The 20,452-nt window shown below is 48.3% G+C and overlaps 1 long non-coding RNA gene across 1 annotated transcript in view; it reads left to right on the forward strand.

The window, feature by feature from the left end:
* The window catches only part of LOC146870964 (uncharacterized), a 370,126-nt gene that overhangs the window by 144,898 nt on the left and 204,776 nt on the right, over window positions 1-20,452 (forward strand). The window lies entirely within an intron of this gene.

Consider the following 20,452-nt stretch of genomic DNA (forward strand, 5'->3'; position numbering starts at 1 on the left):
GTAGTGCAGTTGTGTTTGGGTAGTGTAGGGGGTTGTGCTGGGGGTAGTGTTTTAGGGTTTAGGGTAGTGCAGTGGTGTTTGTGTAGTGTAGGGGGTCGTGCTTGGGGTAGTGGTTTAGGGTTTAGGGTAGTGTAGTGATGTTTGTGTAGTGTTGGGGTCCATGCTGGGGGTAGTGTTTTAGGGTTTAGGGTAGTGAAGTGATATTTTGGTAGTGTAAGGGGTCGTGCTGGGGGTAGTGTTTTAGTGTTTAGGGCAGTGGTGTTTGTGTAGTGTAGGGGGTCTTGATGGGGGTAGTGTTTTAGGGTTTAGGGTAGTGCAATGGTGTTTGGGTAGTGTAGCGGCAGTGCCTCGGGATAGTGTTTTAGGGTTTAGGGTAGTGCAGTGGTGTTTGTATAGTGTTGGGGTTCATGCTGGGGGTAGTGTTTAGGGTTTAGTGTAGTGTAGTTATGTTTGGGTAGTGTAGGGGTTTGTGCGGGGGTAGATTTAGGATTTAGGGTAGGGCAGTGGTGTTTGTGTAGTGTAATGGGTCATGCTTGGGGAAGTCTCTTAGTGTTTAGGGTTGCACGTTGTGTTCAGGTAGTATAAGGTGTCGTGCTGTGGGTAGTATTTTAGGGTTTTGGGCAGTGCCGTGGTGTTTTTGTAGTGTAGGCGGTCATGCTGGGGGTAGATTTAAGGTTTCGGGTAGTGCAGTGGTGTTAGGATAGTGTAGGGGGTCATGCTGGGGGTAGTGTTTTAGGGTTTAGGGTAGTGCAGTTGTGTTTGGATAGTGTTGGGGGTACTGCTGGGGGTAGTGTTTTAAGGTTTATGGTAGCGCCATGGTGTTTGTGTTGTGTATGGGGTCATGCTCGGGGTAGTGTTTTAGGGTTTAGGGTGGTGCTGTGGTGTATCGGTAGTGTAGGGGGATCTGCTGGGGGTAGTGTTTTATGGTTTAAGTTAGTGCAGTGGTGTTTGTGCATTGTTGGGGTCATGCTGGGGGTAGTGTTTTACGGTTTTGGGTATTACAGTGGTGTTTGACTAGTGTAGGGAGTCTTGCAGGGGATAGTGTTTTAGAGTTTAGTTTATTGCAGTGGTATTTGGGTAGTGTAGGGGGTTGTGCTGGGGGTAGTGTTTTAGAGTTTAGGGCAGTACAGTGGTGTTTGTGTAGTGTTGGGGGTCGTGCTTGGGGTAGTGGTTTAGGGTTTAGGGTACTGTAGTGATGTTTGTGTAGTGTTGGGGTTCATGCTGGGGGTAGTGTTTTAGGGTTTAGGGTAGTGAAGTGGTATTTTGGTAGTGTAGGGGGTCGTGCTGAGGGTAGTGTTTTAGTGTTTAGGGTAGTGCAGTGTTGTTTGTGTAGTGTAGGGGGTCTTGATGGGGGTAGTGTTTTAGGGTTTAGGGTAGTGCAATGGTGTTTGGGTAGTGTAGTGGCAGTGCCTCGGGGTAGTGTTTTAGGGTTTAGGGTAGTGCAGGGTGTTTGTATAGTGTTGGGGTTCATGCTGGGGGTAGTGTGTTAGGGTTTAGGGTAGTGCAGTGGTGTTTGTGTAGTGTAGGGGGTCTTGCTGGGGGTAGTGTTTTAGGGTTTAGGATAGTGCAATGGTGTTTGGGTAGTGTAGGGGTACTGCCTGGGGGTAGTGTTTTAGTGTTTATGGTAGTGCAGTGGTGTTTGTGTAGTGTAAGGGGTTGTGCTGGGGGTAGTGTTTTAGGGTTTAGGGTAGTGCAGTGGTGTTTGTGTAGTGTAGGGGTTCATGCTGGGGTAGTGTTTTAGGGTGTAGGATAGTGCAGTGGTGTTTGGGTAGTGTAGGGGGTCATTCTGGGGGTAGTGTTTTAGGGTTTAGGGAAGTGCTGCTGAGAGTAGTGGTTGCTGGTTTAGGGTTGTACAGTGGTATTTGAGTAGGGTAGGGGGTCGTGCTGGGGGTAGAGTTTTCGGGTTTAGGGCACTACAGTGCAGTGTGTTTGTTTAGTGAAGGGGTCATGCTGGGGGTAGTGTTTTAGGGTTTAGGGTAGTGCAGTGGTGCTTGTGTAGTGTAGGTGGTTGTGCTGGGGTAGATTTAGGGTTTAGAGTAGTGCAGTGGAGTTTGTGTAGTATAGGGAGTCATCCTGGTGGTAGTGTTTTAGGGTATAGGGTTTAGGGTAGTGCAGTTATGTTTGGGTAGTGTAGGGTGTCGTGCTGGGGGTAGTGTTTTAGGATTTAGTGTAGTGCAGTGGTACTTGTGTAGTGTAGGGGGTAGTGCTGGGATAGTGTTTTAGGGTTTAGGGTAGTGCAGTGGTGTTTGTGTAGTATAGGGGTTCGCGCTGGGGTAGTGTTTTAGGGTTTAGGGTAGTGCAGTGGTATTTTGGTATTGTTGGGGGTTGTGCTGGGGGTAGTGTTTTAGGGTATAGAGTAGTGCAGTGGTGTTTATGTAGTGTAAGGGGTCTTGCTGGGGGTAGTGTTTTGGGGTTTAGGGTAGTGCAATGGTGTTTGGGTAGTGTAGCGGCAGTACCTCTGGCTAGTGTTTTAGGGTTTAGGGTAGTGCAGTGTTTGTTTAGTGTCAGGGTTCGTGCTGGGGTATTGTTCTAGGGTGTAGGATAGTGCAGTGGTGTTTGGGTAGTGTAGTGCGTCATGCTGGGGGTAGTGTTTTAGGGTTTAGGATAGTGCAGTGGTATTTGTGTGCTGTAGGGGGTCCTGCTGGGAGTAGTGTTTTCTGGTTTAGGGTTGTACAGCGGTCTTTGAGTAGGGTAGGTGGTCGTGCTGGGGGTAGAGTTTTCGGGTTTGGGGCAGTGCAGTGTGTTTGTTTAGTGAAGGGGTCATGCTGGGGGTAGTGTTTTAGGGTTTAGGGTAGTGCAGTGGTGTTTGAGTAGTGTAGGGGGTTGTGCTGGGGTAGATTTATGGTTTAGAGAAGTGCAGAGGTGTTTGTGTAGTACAGGGAGTCGTCCTGGTGGTAGTCTTTTAGGGTTTAGGGTAGTGCAGTTATGTTAGGGTAGTGTAGGGGGTCGTGCTGGGGGTAGTGTTTTAGGGTTTAGTGTAGTGCAGTGGTGCTTGTGTAGTATAGGGGGGCGTGCTGGGGGTAGTGTTTTAGGGTTTAGGGTATTGCAGTGGTGTTTGACTAGTGTAGGGTGTCTTGCAGGGGATAGTGTTTTAGAGTTTAGGTTAGTGCAGTGGTATTTGGGTATTGTAGGGGGTCGTGCTGGGGGTAGTATTTAAGGGTTTAGGGTAGTGCAGTTGTGTTTGTGTAGTGTAGGAGGTCGTGTTGGGGTACTGTTTTAGGGTTTAGGGTAGTGCAGTGGTGTTTGTGTAGTGTAGGGGGTAGTGTTTTAGGGTTTAGGGTAGTGCAGTGGTGTTTGTGTAGTGTAGGGGGTTGTGCTGGTGATAGTGTTTTAGGGTTTATGGTAGTGCAGTGGTGTTTGTGTAGTGTTGGGGGTAGTGGTTTAGGGTTTAGGGTAGTGCTGTGGTGTTTGTGTAGTGTAGGGGGTTGTGCTTGGAGTAGTCTTTTAGGGTTTAGGGTAGTACAGCAGTGTTTGTGTAGTGAAGGGGGTCGTGTTTTAGAGTTTAGGGTAGTGCAGTGGTGTTCGGGTAGTATAGGGGGGTCATGCTGGGGGTAGTGGTTTTGGGTTTAGGGTAGTGTAGTTGTGTTTGGGTACTAAAGGGGGTCGTGCTGGGGGTAGTGTTTTAGTGTTTGGGGTAGTACAGTGGTGTTTGTGTAGTGTTGGGGGTCGTGCTTGGAGTAGTGTTTAGGGTTTAGGGTAGAGAGGAGGTATTTGTGTAGAGTAGGGGGGTCATGCTAGGGGTAGTGTTTTAGGGTTTAGGGTAGTGCAGTTGTGTTGGGTAGTGTAGGAGGTACAACTGGGGGTAATGTTTTAGGGTTTAGGGTAGTGGAGTGGTGTTTGGGTAGTATGGGGGGTCGTGCTGGTGATAGTGTTTTAGGGTTTAGGGTAGTGCAGTGGGGTTTGTTTGGAGTAGGGGGTCGTGCTTGGGTAAGTGTTTTAGGGTTTAGTGTAGTACAGTGGTGATTGGGTAGTGTAGGGTGTCGTGCCTGGGGTTAGTGTTTTAGGGAGTATTGTAGTGCAGTGTAGGGGGTCTTGCTGGGGGTAGTGTTTTAGGGTTTAGGATAGTGCAATGGTGTTTGGGTAGTGTAGGGGTACTGCCTGGGGGTAGTGTTTTAGTGTTTATGGTAGTGCAGTGGTGTTTGTGTAGTGTAAGGGGTTGTGCTGGGGGTAGTGCTTTAGGGTTTAGGGTAGTGCAGTGGTGTTTGTGTAGTGTAGGGGTTCATGCTGGGGTAGTGTTTTAGGGTGTAGGATAGTGCAGTGGTGTTTGGGTAGTGTAGGGGGTCATTCTGGGGGTAGTGTTTTAGGGTTTAGGGAAGTGCTGCTGAGAGTAGTGGTTTCTGGTTTAGGGTTGTACAGTGGTATTTGAGTAGGGTAGGGGGTCGTGCTGGGGGTAGAGTTTTCGGGTTTAGGGCACTACAGTGCAGTGTGTTTGTTTAGTGAAGGGGTCATGCTGGGGGTAGTGTTTTAGGGTTTAGGGTAGTGCAGTGGTGCTTGTGTAGTGTAGGTGGTTGTGCTGGGGTAGATTTAGGGTTTAGAGTAGTGCAGTGGAGTTTGTGTAGTATAGGGAGTCATCCTTGTGGTAGTGTTTTAGGGTATAGGGTTTAGGGTAGTGCAGTTATGTTTGGGTAGTGTAGGGGGTCGTGCTGGGGGTAGTGTTTTAGGATTTAGTGTAGTGCAGTGGTACTTGTGTAGTGTAGGGGGTAGTGCTGGGATAGTGTTTTAGGGTTTAGGGTAGTGCAGTGGTGTTTGTGTAGTATAGGGGTTCGCACTGGGGTAGTGTTTTAGGGTTTAGGGTAGTGCAGTGGTATTTTGGTAGTGTTGGGGGTTGTGCTGGGGGTAGTGTTTTAGGGTATAGAGTAGTGCAGTGGTGTTTGTGTAGTGTAAGGGGTCTTGCTGGGGGTAGTGTTTTGGGGTTTAGGGTAGTGCAATGGTGTTTGGGTAGTGTAGCGGCAGTACCTCTGGCTAGTGTTTTAGGGTTTAGGGTAGTGCAGTGGTATTTTGGTAGTGTAGGGGGTCGTGCTGGGGGTAATGTTTTAGGGTATAGGGTAGTGCAGTGGTGTTTGTGTAGTGCAGGGGGTCGTACTGGGGGTAGTGTTTTAGGGTTTAGGGTAGTGCAGTGTTTGTTTAGTGTCAGGGTTCGTGCTGGGGTAGTGTTTTAGGGTGTAGGATAGTGCAGTGGTGTTTGTGTGCTGTAGGGGGTCCTGCTGGGAGTAGTGTTTTCTGGTTTAGGGTTGTACAGCGGTCTTTGAGTAGGGTAGGTGGTCGTGCTGGGGGTAGAGTTTTCGGGTTTGGGGCAGTGCAGTGTGTTTGTTTAGTGAAGGGGTCATGCTGGGGGTAGTGTTTTAGGGTTTAGGGTAGTGCAGTGGTGTTTGTGTAGTGTAGGGGGTTGTGCTGGGGTAGATTTATGGTTTAGAGAAGTGCAGTGGTGTTTGTGTAGTACAGGGAGTCGTCCTGGTGGTAGTCTTTTAGGGTTTAGGGTAGTGCAGTTATGTTAGGGTAGTGTAGGGGGTCGTGCTGGGGGTAGTGTTTTAGGGTTTAGTGTAGTGCAGTGGTGTTTGACTAGTGTAGGGTGTCTTGCAGGGGATAGTGTTTTAGAGTTTAGGTTAGTGTAGTGATATTTGGGTATTGTAGGGGGTCGTGCTGGGGGTAGTGTTTAAGGGTTTAGGGTAGTGCAGTTGTGTTTGTGTAGTGTAGGAGGTCGTGTTGGGTTACTGTTTTAGGGTTTAGGGTAGTGCAGTGGTGTTTGTGTAGTGTAGGGGGTAGTGGTTTAGGGTTTAGGGTAGTGCTGTGGTGTTTGTGTAGTGTAGGGGGTTGTGCTTGGAGTAGTCTTTTAGGGTTTAGGGTAGTACAGCAGTGTTTGTGTAGTGAAGGGGGTCGTGTTTTAGAGTTTAGGGTAGTGCAGTGGTGTTCGGGTAGTATAGGGGGGTCATGCTGGGGGTAGTGTTTTTGGGTTTAGGGTAGTGTAGTTGTGTTTGGGTACTAAAGGGGGTCGTGCTGGGGGTAGTGTTTTAGTGTTTGGGGTAGTACAGTGGTGTTTGTGTAGTGTTGGGGGTCATGCTAGGGGTAGTGTTTTAGGGTTTAGGGTAGTGCAGTTGTGTTGGGTAGTGTAGGAGGTACAACTGGGGGTAATGTTTTAGGGTTTAGGGTAGTGGAGTGGTGTTTGGGTAGTATGGGGGGTCGTGCTGGGGATAGTGTTTTAGGGTTTAGGGTAGTGCAGTGGGGTTTGTTTGGAGTAGGGGTCGTGCTTGGGTAAGTGTTTTAGGGTTTAGTGTAGTACAGTGGTGATTGGGTAGTGTAGGGTGTCGTGCCTGGGGTTAGTGTTTTAGGGAGTATTGTAGTGCAGTGATGTTTGTGTAGTGTAGGGGGATGTGCTGGGGGTAGATGTAGGGTTTAGGGTAGTCCAGTGGTGTTAGGGTAGTGTAGGGGTTTGTGCTAGGGGTAATGTTTTAGGATTTAGGGTAGTGCAGTGGTGTTTGTGCAGTGCAGGGAGTCATGATGGGGTAGTGTTTTAGGGTTTAGGGTAGTGCTGTGATGTTTGTGTAGTGTAAAGGGTCGTGCTGGGAGTAGTGTTTTAGGGTTTAGGGTAATGCAGTGCTGTTTATGTAGTGTAGTTGGTATTGTTTTAGGGATTAGGGTAGCGCAGTGGTGTTTGTGTTGTGTAGGGGTAGTTGTTTAGGGTTTAGGGTAGTGCTGTGGTGTTTGTGTAGTGTAAAGGGTCATGCGGGGAGTAGTGTTTTAGGGTTTAGGGTAGTGTAGTGATGTTTGTGTAGTGTTGGGGTTCATGCTGGGGGTAATGTTTTAGGGTTTAGGGTAGTGAAGTGGTATTTTGGTAGTGTAGGGGGTCGTGCTGGGGGTAGTGTTTTAGTGTTTAGGGTAGTGCAGTAGTGTTTGTGTAGTGTAGGGGGTCTTAATGGGGGTAGTGTTTTAGGGTTTAGGGTAGTGCAATGGTGTTTGGGTAGTGTAGCGGCAGTGCCTCGTGGTAGTGTTTTAGGGTTTAGGGTAGTGCAGTGGTGTTTGTGCAGTGCAGGGAGTCGTGATGGGGTAGTGTTTTAGGGTTTAGGGTAGTGCTGTGGTGTTTGTGTAGTGTGAAGGGTCGTGCTGGGAGTAGTGTTTTAGAGTTTAGGGTAGTGCAGTGATGTTTATGTAGTGTAGTTGGTATTGTTTTAGGGATTATAGTAGTGCAGTGGTGTTTATGTAGTGTAGTTGGTAGTGTTTTAGGTTTTAGGGTAGTGCAGTGGTGATTGCGTGGTATAGGGGATCATGCAGGTTAAGTGATCTAGGGTTTAGGGTAGTGCAGTGGTGTTTGGGTAGTGTAGGGTGTCGTGCTTGGGGTAGTGTTTTTGAGTTTAGGGTAGTGCAGTTGTGTTTGGGTAGTGTAGGGGTTTGTGCTGGGGGTAGTGTTTTAGGGTTTAGGGTAGTACAGTGGTGTTTGTGTAGTATAGGGGGTCGTGCTTGGGGTAGTGGTTTAGGGTTTAGGGTAGTGTAGTGATGTTTGTATAGTGTTGGGGTTCATGCTGGGGGTAGTGTTTTAGGGATTAGGGTAGTGAAGTGGTATTTTGGTAGTGTAGGGGGTCGTGCTGGGGGTAGTGTTTTAGTGGTTAGGGTAGTACAGTAGTGTTTGTGCAGTGTAGGGGGTCTTGATGGGGGTAGTGTTTAAGGGTTTAGGGTAGTGCAATGGTGTTTGGGTAGTGTAGCGGCAGTGCCTCGGGATAGTGTTTTAGGGTTTAGGGTAGTGCAATGGTGTTTGGGTAGTGTAGCGGCTGAGCCTCGGGGTAGTGTTTTAGGGTTTAGGGTAGTGCAGTGGTGTTTGTATAGTGTTGGGGTTCATGCTGGGGGTAGTGTTTTAGGGTTTAGGGTAGTGCAGTGGTGTTTGTGTAGTATAGGGGTTCGTGCTGGGGTAGTGTTTTAGGGTTTAGGGTAGTGCAGTGGTGTTTGTGTAGTGTAGGGGGTCTTGCTGGGGGTAGTGTTTTAGGGTTTAGGGTAGTGCAATGGTGTTTGGGTAGTATAGGGTTACTGCCTGGGGGTAGTGTTTTAGGGTTTATGGTAGTGCAGTGGTGTTTGTGTAGTGTAAGGGGTTGTGCTGGGGGTAGTGTTTTAGGGTTTAGGATAATGCAGTGGTGTTTGTGTAGTGTAGGGGTTCATGCTGGGGTAGTGTTTTAGGGTGTAGGATAGTGCAGTGGTGTTTGGGTTGTGTAGGGGGTCATGCTGCGGGTAGTGTTTTAGGGTTTAGGGAAGTGCAGTGGTGTTTGTGTACTGTAGGGGGTCCTGCTGGGAGTAGTGGTTTCTGGTTTAGGGATGTACAGTGGTATTTGAGTAGGGTAGGGGGACGTGCTGGGGGTAGAGTTTTCGGGTTTAGGGTAGTGCAGTGGTGTTTGTGTAGTGTCGGTGGTTGTGCTGGGGTAGATTTAGGGTTTAGAGTAGTGCAGTGGAGTTTGTGTAGTATAGGGAGTCGTCCTGGTGGTAGTGTTTTAGGGTGTAGGGTAGTGCAGTTATGTTTGGGTAGTGTAGGGATCGTGCTGGGGGTAGTGTTTTAGGATTTAGTGCAGTGCAGTGGTACTTGTGTAGTGTAGGGGGTCGTGCTGGGATAGTGTTTTAGGGTTTAGGGTAGTGCAGTGGTGTTTGTGTAGTATAGGGGTTCGCGCTGGGGTAGTGTTTTAGAGTTTAGGGTAGTGCAGTGGTATTTTGGTAGTGTAGGGGATCGTGCTGGGGGTAGTGTTTTAGGGTATAGAGTAGTGCAGTGGTGTTTGTGTAGTGTAGGGGGTCTTGCTGGGGGTAGTGTTTTAGGGTTTAGGGTAGTGCAATGGTGTTTGGGTAGGGTAGTGGCAGTACCTCTGGGTAATGTTTTAGGGTTTAGGGTAGAGCAGTGGTATTTTGGTAGTGTAGGAGGTCATGCTGGGGGTAGTGTTTTAGGGTATAGAGTAGTGCAGTGGTGTTTGTGTAGTGTAGGGGTCATGCTGGGGGTTGTGTTTTAGGGTTTAGGGTAGTGCAGTGGTGTTTGTGTAGTGTAGGGGTTCGTGCTGGGGTAGTGTTTTTGGGTGTAGGATAGTGCAGTGGTGTTTGGGTAGTGTAGGGGGTCATGCTGGCAGTAGTGTTTTAGGGTTTAGGGTAGTGCAGTGATATTTGTGTAGTGTAGGGGGTTGTGCTGGGGTAGATTTACGGTTTAGAGTAGTGCAGTGGTGTTTGTGTAGTACAGGGAGTCGTCCTGGTGGTAGTGGTTTAGGGTTTAGGGTAGTGCAGTTATGTTTGGGTAGTGTAGGGGGTCGTGCTGGGGTAGTGTGTTAGGGTTTAGTGTAGTGCAGTGGTGCTTGTGTAGTATAGGGGGTCATGCTGGGGATAGTGTTTTAGAGTTTAGGTTAGTGCAGTGATATTTGGGTATTGTAGGGGGTCGTGCTGGGGGTAGTGTTTAAGGGTTTAGGGTAGTGCAGTTGTGTTTGTGTAGTGTAGGAGGTCGTGTTGGGGTACTGTTTTAGGGTTTAGGGTAGTGCAGTGGTGTTTGTGTAGTGTAGGGGGTTGTACTGGTGATAGTGTTTTAGGGTTTATGGTAGTGCAGTGGTGTTTGTGTAGTGTAGGGGGTAGTGTTTTAGGGTTTAGGGTAGTGCAGTGGTGTTTGTGTAGTGTAATGGGTCATGCTGGGGGAAGTGTCTTAGTGTTTAGGGTTGCGCAGTTGTGTTCAGGTAGTATAAGGTGTCGTGCTTGGGTAGTATTTTAGGGTTTTGGGCAGTGCCGTGGTGTTTGTGTAGTGTAGGGGGTCATGCTGGGGGTAGATGTAGGGTTTCGGGTAGTGTAGTGGTGTTAGGATAGTGTAGGGGGTCATGTTGGGGGTAGTGTTTTACGGTTTAGGGTATTAGAGTAGTGTATGACTAGTGTAGGGGGTCTTGCAGGGGATAGTGTTTTAGAGTTTAGTTTATTGCAGTGGTATTTGGGTAGTGTAGGGGTTGTGCTGGGGATAGTGTTTAATGGTTTAGGGTAGTGCAGTGGTATTTGTGTAGTGTAGGGGCAGTGTTTTAGGGTTTAAGGTAGTGCAGTGGGGATTGTGTAGTGTAGGGGGTCATGCTGGGGCTAGTGTTTTAGGTTTTAGGATAGTGCAGTGGTGTTTGTGTAGTGTAGGGAGTCATGTTTTAGGGTTTAAGGTAGTGCAGTGGTATTTGGGAACTGTAGGGGGTCTTGCAGTGGATAGTGTTTAATGGTTTAGGGTAGTGCAGTGGTATTTGTGTAGTGTAGGGGCAGTGTTTTAGGGTTTAAGGTAGTGCAGTGGGGTTTGTGTAGTGTACGGGGGTCGTGCTGGGCGTAGTGTTTTCGGGTTTAGGGCAGTGAATTGCAGTGGTGTTTGGGTAGTGTAGGGGGTTGTGCTAAGGGTAGTGTTTTAGGGTTTAGGGTAGTGCAGTGATGTTTGTGTAGTGTAGAGGGTCATATTGGTGGTAGATTTAGGGTTCAGGATAGTGCAGTGGTATTTGGGTAGTGTAGGGGATTGTGCTGGCGGTAGGGTTTTTGGGGTTAGGGCAGTGCAGTGGTGTTTGGGTAGTATAGGGGGATTGTGCTGGGGGTAGTGTTTTAGGGCAGTGCAGAGGTGTTTGTGTAGTGTAGGGGATCATGCTGGGGTAGTGTTTTAAGGGAGTGCAGTGGTGTTTGTGTAGTGTAGGGGGTCGTGTTTTAGGGTTTAGGTTAGTGCAGAGGTGTTTGGGTAGTGGAGGGGGTCGTGCTGGGTGTAGTGTTTTAGGGTTTAGTGTAGTGCAGTGGTGTTTGTGTAGTGTAGGGTTTGTGCTGGGGTAGTGTTTGAGGGTTTATGGTAGTGTAGTGGTATATGTGTGATGTAGGGGGTTGTGCTGGGGTAAGTGTTTTAGGGTTTAGGTTAGTGGAGTGGTGTTTGTGTGGTGTAGGGGGCCGTGCTGGGGTAAGTGTTTTAGGGTTTAGGGTAGTGCAGTGGTGTTTGGGAAGTGTAGGGGAGTCATGCTAGGGGTAGTGTTTTAGGGTTTATGGTACTGCAGTGGTTTTTGTGTAGTGTAGGGGGTCTTGCTGGGGTTAGTGTCTTAGGGTGTATTGTAGTGCAGTAATGTTTGTGTAGTGTAGGGGGATGTGCTGGGGTAGATGTAGGGTTTAGGGTAGTTCAGTGGTGTTTGGGTAGTGTAGGGGTTTGTGCTAGGGGTAATGTTTTAGGATTTAGGGTAGTGCAGTGGTGTTTGTGCAGTGCAGGGAGTCATGATGTGGTAGTGTTTTAGGGTTTAGGGTAGTGCTGTGGTGTTTGTGTAGTGTAAAGGGTCATGCTGGGAGTAGTGTTTTAGGGTTTAGGGTAGTGCAGTGGTGTTTTTGTGGTGTAGGGGGTCGTGCTGGGGTAAGTGTTTTAGGGTTTAGGGTAGTACAGTGGTGTTTGTGTAGTGTAGGGGGTCGTGCTTGGGGTAGTGGTTTAGGGTTTAGGGTAGTGTAGTGATGTTTGTGTAGTGTAGGGGGATGTGCTGGGGTAGATGTAGGGTTTAGGGTTGTTCAGTGGTGTTTGGGTAGTGTAGGGGTTTGTGCTAGGGGTAATGTTTTAGGATTTAGGGTAGTGCAGTGGTGTTTGTGCAGTGCAGGGAGTCGTGATGGGGTAGTGTTTTAGGGTTTAGGGTAGTGCTGTGGTGTTTGTGTAGTGTAGTTGGTATTCTTTTAGGAATTAGGGTAGTGCAGTGGTGTTTATGTAGTGTAGTTGGTAGTGTTTTAGGGTTTAGGGTAGTGCAGTGGTGTTTGGGTAGTGTAGGGGGTCGTGCTGGGGGTAGTGTTTTTGAGTTTAGGGTAGTGCAGTTGTGTTTGGGTAGTGTAGGGGTTTGTGCTGGGGGTAGTGTTTTAGGGTTTAGGGTAGTACAGTGGTGTTTGTGTAGTGTAGGGGGTCGTGCTTGGGGTAGTGGTTTAGGGTTTAGGGTAGTGTAGTGATGTTTGTGTAGTGTTGGGGTTCATGCTGGGGGTAGTGTTTCAGGGATTAGGGTAGTGAAGTGGTATTTTGGTAGTGTAGGGGGTCGTGCTGGGGGTAGTGTTTTAGTGTTTAGGGTAGTGCAGTAGTGTTTGTGTAGTGTAGGGGGTCTTGATGGGGGTAGTGTTTTAGGGTTTAGGGTAGTGCAATGGTGTTTGAGTAGTGTAGCGGCAGTGCCTCGGGGTAGTGTTTTAGGGTTTAGGGTAGTGCAATGGTGTTTGGGTAGTGTAGCGGCAGTGACTCGGGGTAGTGTTTTAGGGTTTAGGGTAGTCCAGTGGTGTTTGTATAGTGTTGGGGTTCATGCTGGGGGTAGTGTTTTAGGGTTTAGGGTAGTGCAGTGGTGTTTGTGTAGTATAGGGGTTCGTGCTGGGGTAGTGTTTTAGGGTTTAGGGTAGTGAAGTGGTGTTTGTGTAGTGTAGGGGGTCTTGCTGGGGGTAGTGTTTTAGGGTTTAGGGTAGTGCAATGGTGTTTGGGTAGTGTAGATTTACTGCCTGGGGGTAGTGTTTTAGGGTTTATGGTAGTGCTGTGGTGTTTGTGTAGTGTAAGGGGTTGTGCTGGGGGTAGTGTTTTAGGGTTTAGGGTAGTGCAGTGGTGTTTGTGTAGTGTAGGGGTTCATGCTGGGGTAGTTTTTTAGGGTGTAGGATAGTGCAGTGGTGTTTGGGTAGTGTAGGGGGTCATGTTGGGGGTAGTGGTTTCTGGTTTAGGATTGTACAGTGGTATTTGAGTAGGGTAGGGGGTCGTGCTGGGGGTATCGGGTTTAGGGCACTACAGTGCAGTGTGTTTGTTTAGTGAAGGGTTCATGCTGGGGGTAGTGTTTTAGGGTTTAGGGTAGTGCAGTGGTGTTTGTGTAGTGTAGGTGGTTGTGCAGTGCTGGCGTAGATTTAGGGTTTAGAGTAGTGCAGTGGAGTTTGTGTAGTATAGGGAGTCGTCCTGGTGGTAGTTTTTTAGGGTTTTGGGTAGTGCAGTTATGTTTGGGTAGTGTAGGGGGTCGTGCTGGGGGTAGTGTTTTAGGATTTACTGTAGTGAAGTGGTACTTGAGTAGTGTAGGGGGTCGTGCTGGGATAGTGTTTTAGGGTTTAGGGTAGTGCAGTGGTGTTTGTGTAGTATAGGGGTTCGCGCTGGGGTAGTGTTTTAGGGTTTAGGGTAGTGCAGTGGTGTTAGACTAGTGTAGGGGGGTCGTGCTGGGCGTAGTGTTTTCGGGTTTAGGGCAGTGCATTGCAGTGGTGTTTGGATAGTGTAGGGGGTTGTGCTAGGGGTAGTGTTTTAAGGCAGTGCAGAGGTGTTTGTGTAGTGTAGGGGATCGTGCTGGGGGTAGTGTTTAGGGTAGTGCAGTGGTGTTTGTGTAGTGTAGGGTGTCGTGTTTTAGGGTTTAGGTTAGTGCAGAGGTGTTTGGGTAGTGGAGGGGGTCGTGCTGGGGGTAGTGTTTTATGGTTTAGTGTTGTGCAGTGGTGTTTGTAAAGTATAGGGGGTTGTGCTGGGGTAAGTGTTTTAGGGTTTAGGGTACTGCAGTGGTGTTTGGGAAGTGTAGGGGGTCATGCTAGGGGTAGTGTTTTAGGGTTTATGGTACTGCAGTGGTTTTTGTGTAGTGTAGGGGGTCTTGCTGGGGTTAGTGTTTTAGGGTATATTGTAGTGCAGTGATGTTTGTGTAGTGTAGGGTGTAGGGGGATGTGCTGGGGGTACATGTAGGGTTAAGGGTAGTTCAGTGGTGTTTGGGTAGTGTAGGGGTTTGTGCTAGGGGTAATGTTTTAGGATTTAGGGTAGTGCAGTGGTGTTTGTGCAGTGCAGGGAGTCATGATGGGGTAGTGTTTTAGGGTTTAGGGTAGTGCTGTGGTGTTTGTGTAGTGTAAAGAGTCGTGCTGGGAGTAGTGTTTTAGGGTTTAGGGTAGTGCAGTGGTGTTTAGTGTAGTTGGTATTGTTTTAGGGATTAGGGTAGTGCAGTGGTGTTTGTGTTGTGTGGGGGTAGTGGTTTAGGGTTTAGGGTAGTGCTGTGGTGTTTGTGTAGTGTAAAGGGTCATGCTGGGAGTAGTGTTTTAGGGTTTAGGGTAGTGCAGTGGTATTTGGGTAGTGTAGGGGGTCGTGCTGGGGTAAGTGTTTTTGGGTTTAGGGTAGTACAGTGGTGTTTGTGTAGTGTAGGGTGTAGGGGGATGTGCTGGGGGTACATGTAGGGTTAAGGGTAGTTCAGTGGTGTTTGGGTAGTGTAGGGGTTTGTGCTAGGGGTAATGTTTTAGGATTTAGGGTAGTGCAGTGGGGTTTGTGCAGTGCAGGGAGTCGTGAAGGGGTAGTGTTTTAGGGTTTAGGGTAGTGCTGTGGTGTTTGTGTAGTGTAAAGGGTCGCGCTGGGAGTAGTGTTTTAGGGTTTAGGGTAGTGCAGTGATGTTTATGTAGTGTAGTTGGTATTGCTTTAGGGATTAGGGTAGTGCAGTGGTGTTTATGTAGTGTAGTTGGTAGTGTTTTAGGGATTAGGGTAGTGCAGTGGTGTTTGTGTAGTATAGGGGATCATGCAGGGTAAGTGATCTAGGGTTTAGGGTAGTGCAGTGGTGTTTGGGTAGTGTAGGGGGTTGTGCTGGGGGTAGTGTTTTTGAGTTTAGGGTAGTGCAGTTGTGGTTGGGTAGTGTAGGGGTTTGTGCTGGGGTAGTGTTTTAGGGTTTAGGGTAGTACAGTGGTGTTTGTGTAGTGTAGGGGGTCGTGCTTGGGGTAGTGGTTTAGGGTTTAGTGTAGTGTAGTGATGTTTGTGTAGTGTTGGGGTTCATGCTGGGGGTAGTGTTTTAGGGATTAGGGTAGTGAAGTGGTATTTTGGTAGTGTAGGGGGTCGTGCTGTGGGTAGTGTTTTAGTGTTTAGGGTAGTGCAGTAGTGTTTGTGTAGTGTAGGGGTTCTTGATGGGGGTAGTGTTTTAGGGTTTAGGGTAGTGCAATGGTGTTTGGGTAGTGTAGCCGCAGGGCCTCGGGGTGGTGTTTTAGGGTTTAGGAATGTGCAATGGTGTTTGGGTAGTGTAGCGGCAGTGCCTCGGGGTAGTGTTTTAGGGTTTAGGGTAGTGCAGAGGTGTTTGTATAGTGTTGGGGTTCATGCTGGGGGTAGTGTTTTAGGGTTTAGGGTAGTGCAGTGGTGTTTGTGTAGTGTAGAGGGTCATATTGGTGGTAGATTTAGGGTTCAGGATAGTGCAGTGGTATTTGGGTAGTGTAGGGGGTTGTGCTGGCAGTAGGGTTTTTGGGGTTAGGGCAGTGCAGTGGTGTTTGGGTAGTATAGGGGGATTGTGCTGGGGGTAGTGTTTTAGGGCAGTGCAGAGGTGTTTGTGAAGTGTAGGGGATCGTGCTGGGGTAGTGTTTAGGGTAGTGCAGTGGTGTTTGTGTAGTGTAGGGTGTCGTGTTTTAGGGTTTAGGTTAGTGCAGAGGTGTTTTGGTAGTGGAGGGGGTCGTGCTGGGGTAGTGTTTTAGGGTTTAGTGTTGTGCAGTGGTGTTTGTAAAGTATAGGGGGTTGTGCTGGGGGTAGTGTTTTAGGGTTTAGGGTAGTGCAGTGGTGTTTGTGTGGTGTAGGGCGTCGTGCTGGGGTAAGTGTTTTAGGGTTTAGGGTACTGCAGTGGTGTTTGGGAAGTGTAGGGGGTCATGCTAGGGGTAGTGTTTTAGGGTTTATGGTACTGCAGTGGTTTTTGTGTAGTGTAGGGGGTCTTGCTGGGGTTAGTGTTTTAGGGTATATTGTAGTGCAGTGATGTTTGTGTAGTGTAGGGGGATGTGCTGGGGGTACATGTAGGGTTTAGGGTAGTTCAGTGGTGTTTGGGTAGTGTAGGGGTTTGTGCTAGGGGTAATGTTTTAGGATTTAGGGTAGTGCAGTGGTGTTTGTGCAGTGCAGGGAGTCATGATGGGGTAGTGTTTTAGGGTTTAGGGTAGTGCTGTGGTATTTGTGTAGTGTAAAGGGTAGTGCTGGGAGTAGTGTTTTAGGGTTTAGGGTAGTGCAGTGGTGTTTAGTGTAGTTGGTATTGTTTAAGGGATTAGGGTAGTGCAGTGGTGTTTGTGTTGTGTAGGGGTAGTGGTTTAGGGTTTAGGGTAGTGCTGTGGTGTTTGTGTAGAGTAAAGGGTCATGCTGGGAGTAGTGTTTTAGGGTTTAGGGTAGTGCAGTGGTGTTTGTGTGGTGTAGGGGGTCGTGCTGGGGTAAGTGTTTTAGGGTTTCGGGTACTACAGTGGTGTTTGTGTAGTGTAGGTGGTCGTGCTTGGGGTAGTGGTTTAGGGTTTAGGGTAGTGTAGTGATGTTTGTGAAGTGTTGGGGTTCATGCTGGGGATAGTGTTTTAGGGTTTAGGGTAGTGAAGTGGTATTTTGGTAGTGTAGGGGTTGTGCTGGGGGTAGTGTTTTAGTGTTTAGGGTATTGCAGTAGTATTTGTGTAGTGTAGGGGGTCTTAATGGGGGTAGTGTTTTAGGGTTTAGGGTAGTGCAAAGGTGTTTGGGTAGTGTAGCGGCAGTGCCTCGGGGTAGTGTTTTATGGTTTAGGGTAGTGCAGTGGTGTTTTCATAGTGTTGGGGTTCATGCTGGGGGTAGTGTTTAAGGGTTTAGGGTAGTGCAGTGGTGTTTGTGTAGTATAGGGGTTCGTGCTGGGGTAGTGGTTTAGGGTTTATGGTACTGCAGTGGTTTTTGTGTAGTGTAGGGGGTCTTGCTGGGGTTAGTGTTTTAGGGTGTATTGTAGTGCAGTGATGTTTGTGTAGTGTACGGGATGTGCTGGGGGTAGATGTAGGGTTTAGGGTAGTTCAGTGGTGTTTGGGTAGTGTAGGGGTTTGTGCTAGGGGTAATGTTTTAGGATTTAGGGTAGTGCAGTGGGGTTTGTGCAGTGCAGGGAGTCGTGATGGGGTAGTGTTTTAGGGTTTAGGGTAGTGCTGTGGTGTTTGTGTAGTGTAAAGGGTCGTGCTGGGAGTAATGTTTTAGGGTTTAGGGTAGTGCAGTGATGTTTATGTAGTGTAGTTGGTATTGCTTTAGGGATTAGGGTAGTGCAGTGGTGTTTATGTAGTGTAGTTGGTAGTGTTTTAGGGATTAGGGTAGTGCAGTGGTGTTTGTGTAGTATAGGGGATCATGCAGGGTAAGTGATCTAGGGTTTAGGGTAGTGCAGTGGTGTTTGGGTAGTGTAGGGGGTTGTGCTGGGGGTAGTGTTTTTGAGTTTAGGGTAGTGCAGTTGTGGTTGGGTAGTGTAGGGGTTTGTGCTGGGGTAGTGTTTTAGGGTTTAGGGTAGTACAGTGGTGTTTGTGTAGTGTAGGGGGTCGTGCTTGGGGTAGTGGTTTAGGGTTTAGTGTAGTGTAGTGATGTTTGTGTAGTGTTGGGGTTCATGCTGGGGGTAGTGTTTTAGGGATTAGGGTAGTGAAGTGGTATTTTGGTAGTGTAGGGGGTCGTGCTGTGGGTAGTGTTTTAGTGTTTAGGGTAGTGCATGAGTGTTTGTGTAGTGTAGGGGTTCTTGATGGGGGTAGTGTTTTAGGGTTTAGGGTAGTGCAATGGTGTTTGGGTAGTGTAGCCGCAGTGCCTCGGGGTGGTGTTTTAGGGTTTAGGAATGTGCAATGGTGTTTGGGTAGTGTAGCGGCAGTGCCTCGGGTTAGTGTTTTAGGGTTTAGGGTAGTGCAGTGGTGTTTGTATAGTGTTGGGGTTCATGCTGGGGGTAGTGTTTTAGGGTTTAGGGTAGTGCAGTGGTGTTTGTGTAGTGTAAGAGGTTGTGCTGGGGGTAGTGTTTTAGGGTTTAGGGTAGTGCAGTGGTGTTTGTGTAGTGTAGGGGTTCATGCTGGGGTAGTGTTTCAGGGTGTAGGATAGTGCAGTGGTGTTTGGGTAGTGTAGGGGGTCATGCTGGGGGTAGTACTTTAGGGTTTAGGGAAGTGCAGTGGTGTTTGTGTGCTGTAGGGGGTCCTGCTGGGAGTAGTGGTTTCTGGTTTAGGGTTGTACAGTGGTATTTGAGTAGGGTAGGTGGTCGTGCTGGGGGTAGAGTTTTCGGGTTTAGGGCACTACAGTGCAGTGTGTTTGTTTAGTGAAGGGTTCATGCTGGGGGTAGTGTTTTAGGGTTTAGGGTAGTGCAGTGGTGTTTAGTGTAGTTGGTATTGTTTAAGGGATTAGGGTAGTGCAGTGGTGTTTGTGTTGTGTAGGGGTAGTGGTTTAGGGTTTAGGGTAGTGCTGTGGTGTTTGTGTAGAGTAAAGGGTCATGCTGGGAGTAGTGTTTTAGGGTTTAGGGTAGTGCAGTGGTGTTTGTGTGGTGTAGGGGGTCGTGCTGGGGTAAGTGTTTTAGGGTTTAGGGTACTACAGTGGTGTTTGTGTAGTGTAGGTGGTCGTGCTTGGGGTAGTGGTTTAGGGTTTAGGGTAGTGTAGTGATGTTTGTGAAGTGTTGGGGTTCATGCTGGGGATAGTGTTTTAGGGTTTAGGGTAGTGAAGTGGTATTTTGGTAGTGTAGGGGTTGTGCTGGGGGTAGTGTTTTAGTGTTTAGGGTATTGCAGTAGTATTTGTGTAGTGTAGGGGGTCTTAATGGGGGTAGTGTTTTAGGGTTTAGGGTAGTGCAATGGTGTTTGGGTAGTGTAGCGGCAGTGCCTCGGGGTAGTGTTTTATGGTTTAGGGTAGTGCAGTGGTGTTTTCATAGTGTTGAGGTTCATGCTGGGGGTAGTGTTTAAGGGTTTAGGGTAGTGCAGTGGTGTTTGTGTAGTATAGGGGTTCGTGCTGGGGTAGTGTTTTAGGGTTTATGGTACTGCAGTGGTTTTTGTGTAGTGTAGGGGGTCTTGCTGGGGTTAGTGTTTTAGGGTGTATTGTAGTGCAGTGATGTTTGTGTAGTGTACGGGGATGTGCTGGGGGTAGATGTAGGGTTTAGGGTAGTTCAGTGGTGTTTGGGTAGTGTAGGGGTTTGTGCTAGGGGTAATGTTTTAGGATTTAGGGTAGTGCAGTGGGGTTTGTGCAGTGCAGGGAGTCGTGATGGGGTAGTGTTTTAGGGTTTAGGGTAGTGCTGTGGTGTTTGTGTAGTGTAAAGGGTCGTGCTGGGAGTAGTGTTTTAGGGTTTAGGGTAGTGCAGTGATGTTTATGTAGTGTAGTTGGTATTGCTTTAGGGATTAGGGTAGTGCAGTGGTGTTTATGTAGTGTAGTTGGTAGTGTTTTAGGGATTAGGGTAGTGCAGTGGTGTTTGTGTAGTATAGGGGATCATGCAGGGTAAGTGATCTAGGGTTTAGGGTAGTGCAGTGGTGTTTGGGTAGTGTAGGGGGTTGTGCTGGGGGTAGTGTTTTTGAGTTTAGGGTAGTGCAGTTGTGGTTGGGTAGTGTAGGGGTTTGTGCTGGGGTAGTGTTTTAGGGTTTAGGGTAGTACAGTGGTGTTTGTGTAGTGTAGGGGGTCGTGCTTGGGGTAGTGGTTTAGGGTTTAGTGTAGTGTAGTGATGTTTGTGTAGTGTTGGGGTTCATGCTGGGGGTAGTGTTTTAGGGATTAGGGTAGTGAAGTGGTATTTTGGTAGTGTAGGGGGTCGTGCTGTGGGTAGTGTTTTAGTGTTTAGGGTAGTGCAGGAGTGTTTGTGTAGTGTAGGGGTTCTTGATGGGGGTAGTGTTTTAGGGTTTAGGGTAGTGCAATGGTGTTTGGGTAGTGTAGCCGCAGTGCCTCGGGGTGGTGTTTTAGGGTTTAGGAATGTGCAATGGTGTTTGGGTAGTGTAGCGGCAGTGCCTCGGGTTAGTGTTTTAGGGTTTAGGGTAGTGCAGTGGTGTTTGTATAGTGTTGGGGTTCATGCTGGGGGTAGTGTTTTAGGGTTTAGGGTAGTGCAGTGGTGTTTGTGTAGTGTAAGAGGTTGTGCTGGGGGTAGTGTTTTAGGGTTTAGGGTAGTGCAGTGGTGTTTGTGTAGTGTAGGGGTTCATGCTGGGGTAGTGTTTTAGGGTGTAGGATAGTGCAGTGGTGTTTGGGTAGTGTAGGGGGTCATGCTGGGGGTAGTACTTTAGGGTTTAGGGAAGTGCAGTGGTGTTTGTGTGCTGTAGGGGGTCCTGCTGGGAGTAGTGGTTTCTGGTTTAGGGTTGTACAGTGGTATTTGAGTAGGGTAGGTGGTCGTGCTGGGGGTAGAGTTTTCGGGTTTAGGGCACTACAGTGCAGTGTGTTTGTTTAGTGAAGGGTTCATGCTGGGGGTAGTGTTTTAGGGTTTAGGGTAGTGCAGTGGGTTTTGTTTGGAGTAGGGGGTTGTGCTTGGGTAAGTGTTTTAGGGTTTAGTGTAGTGAAGTGGTGATTGGGTAGTGTAGGGTGTCGTGCTAGGGGTAGTGTATTAGGGTTTAGTTTAGTGCAGTGGTGTTTGTGTAGTGTAGTGAGTCATGCTGGGGGTAGTGTTTACGGGCATAGGGTAGTGCAGTGGTGCTTGTGTAGTATAGGGGGTCGTGTTTTAGGGTTTAGGGTACTGCAGTGGTGTTTGGGTAGTGTAGGGGGTTGTTCTGGGGGTAGTGTTTTAGTGTTTAGGGTAGTGCAATGTTGTTTGTGTAGTGTAGGGGGTCATGTAATAGGGTTTAGGGTAGTGCAGTGCTGTTTGGGTAGTGTAGGGGTACTGCTAGGGGTGGTGTTTTA

This window comes from Triturus cristatus, chromosome 1_1 (assembly GCF_964204655.1).
Source record: "Triturus cristatus chromosome 1_1, aTriCri1.1, whole genome shotgun sequence".
Taxonomy (NCBI): Eukaryota; Metazoa; Chordata; class Amphibia; order Caudata; family Salamandridae; genus Triturus; species Triturus cristatus.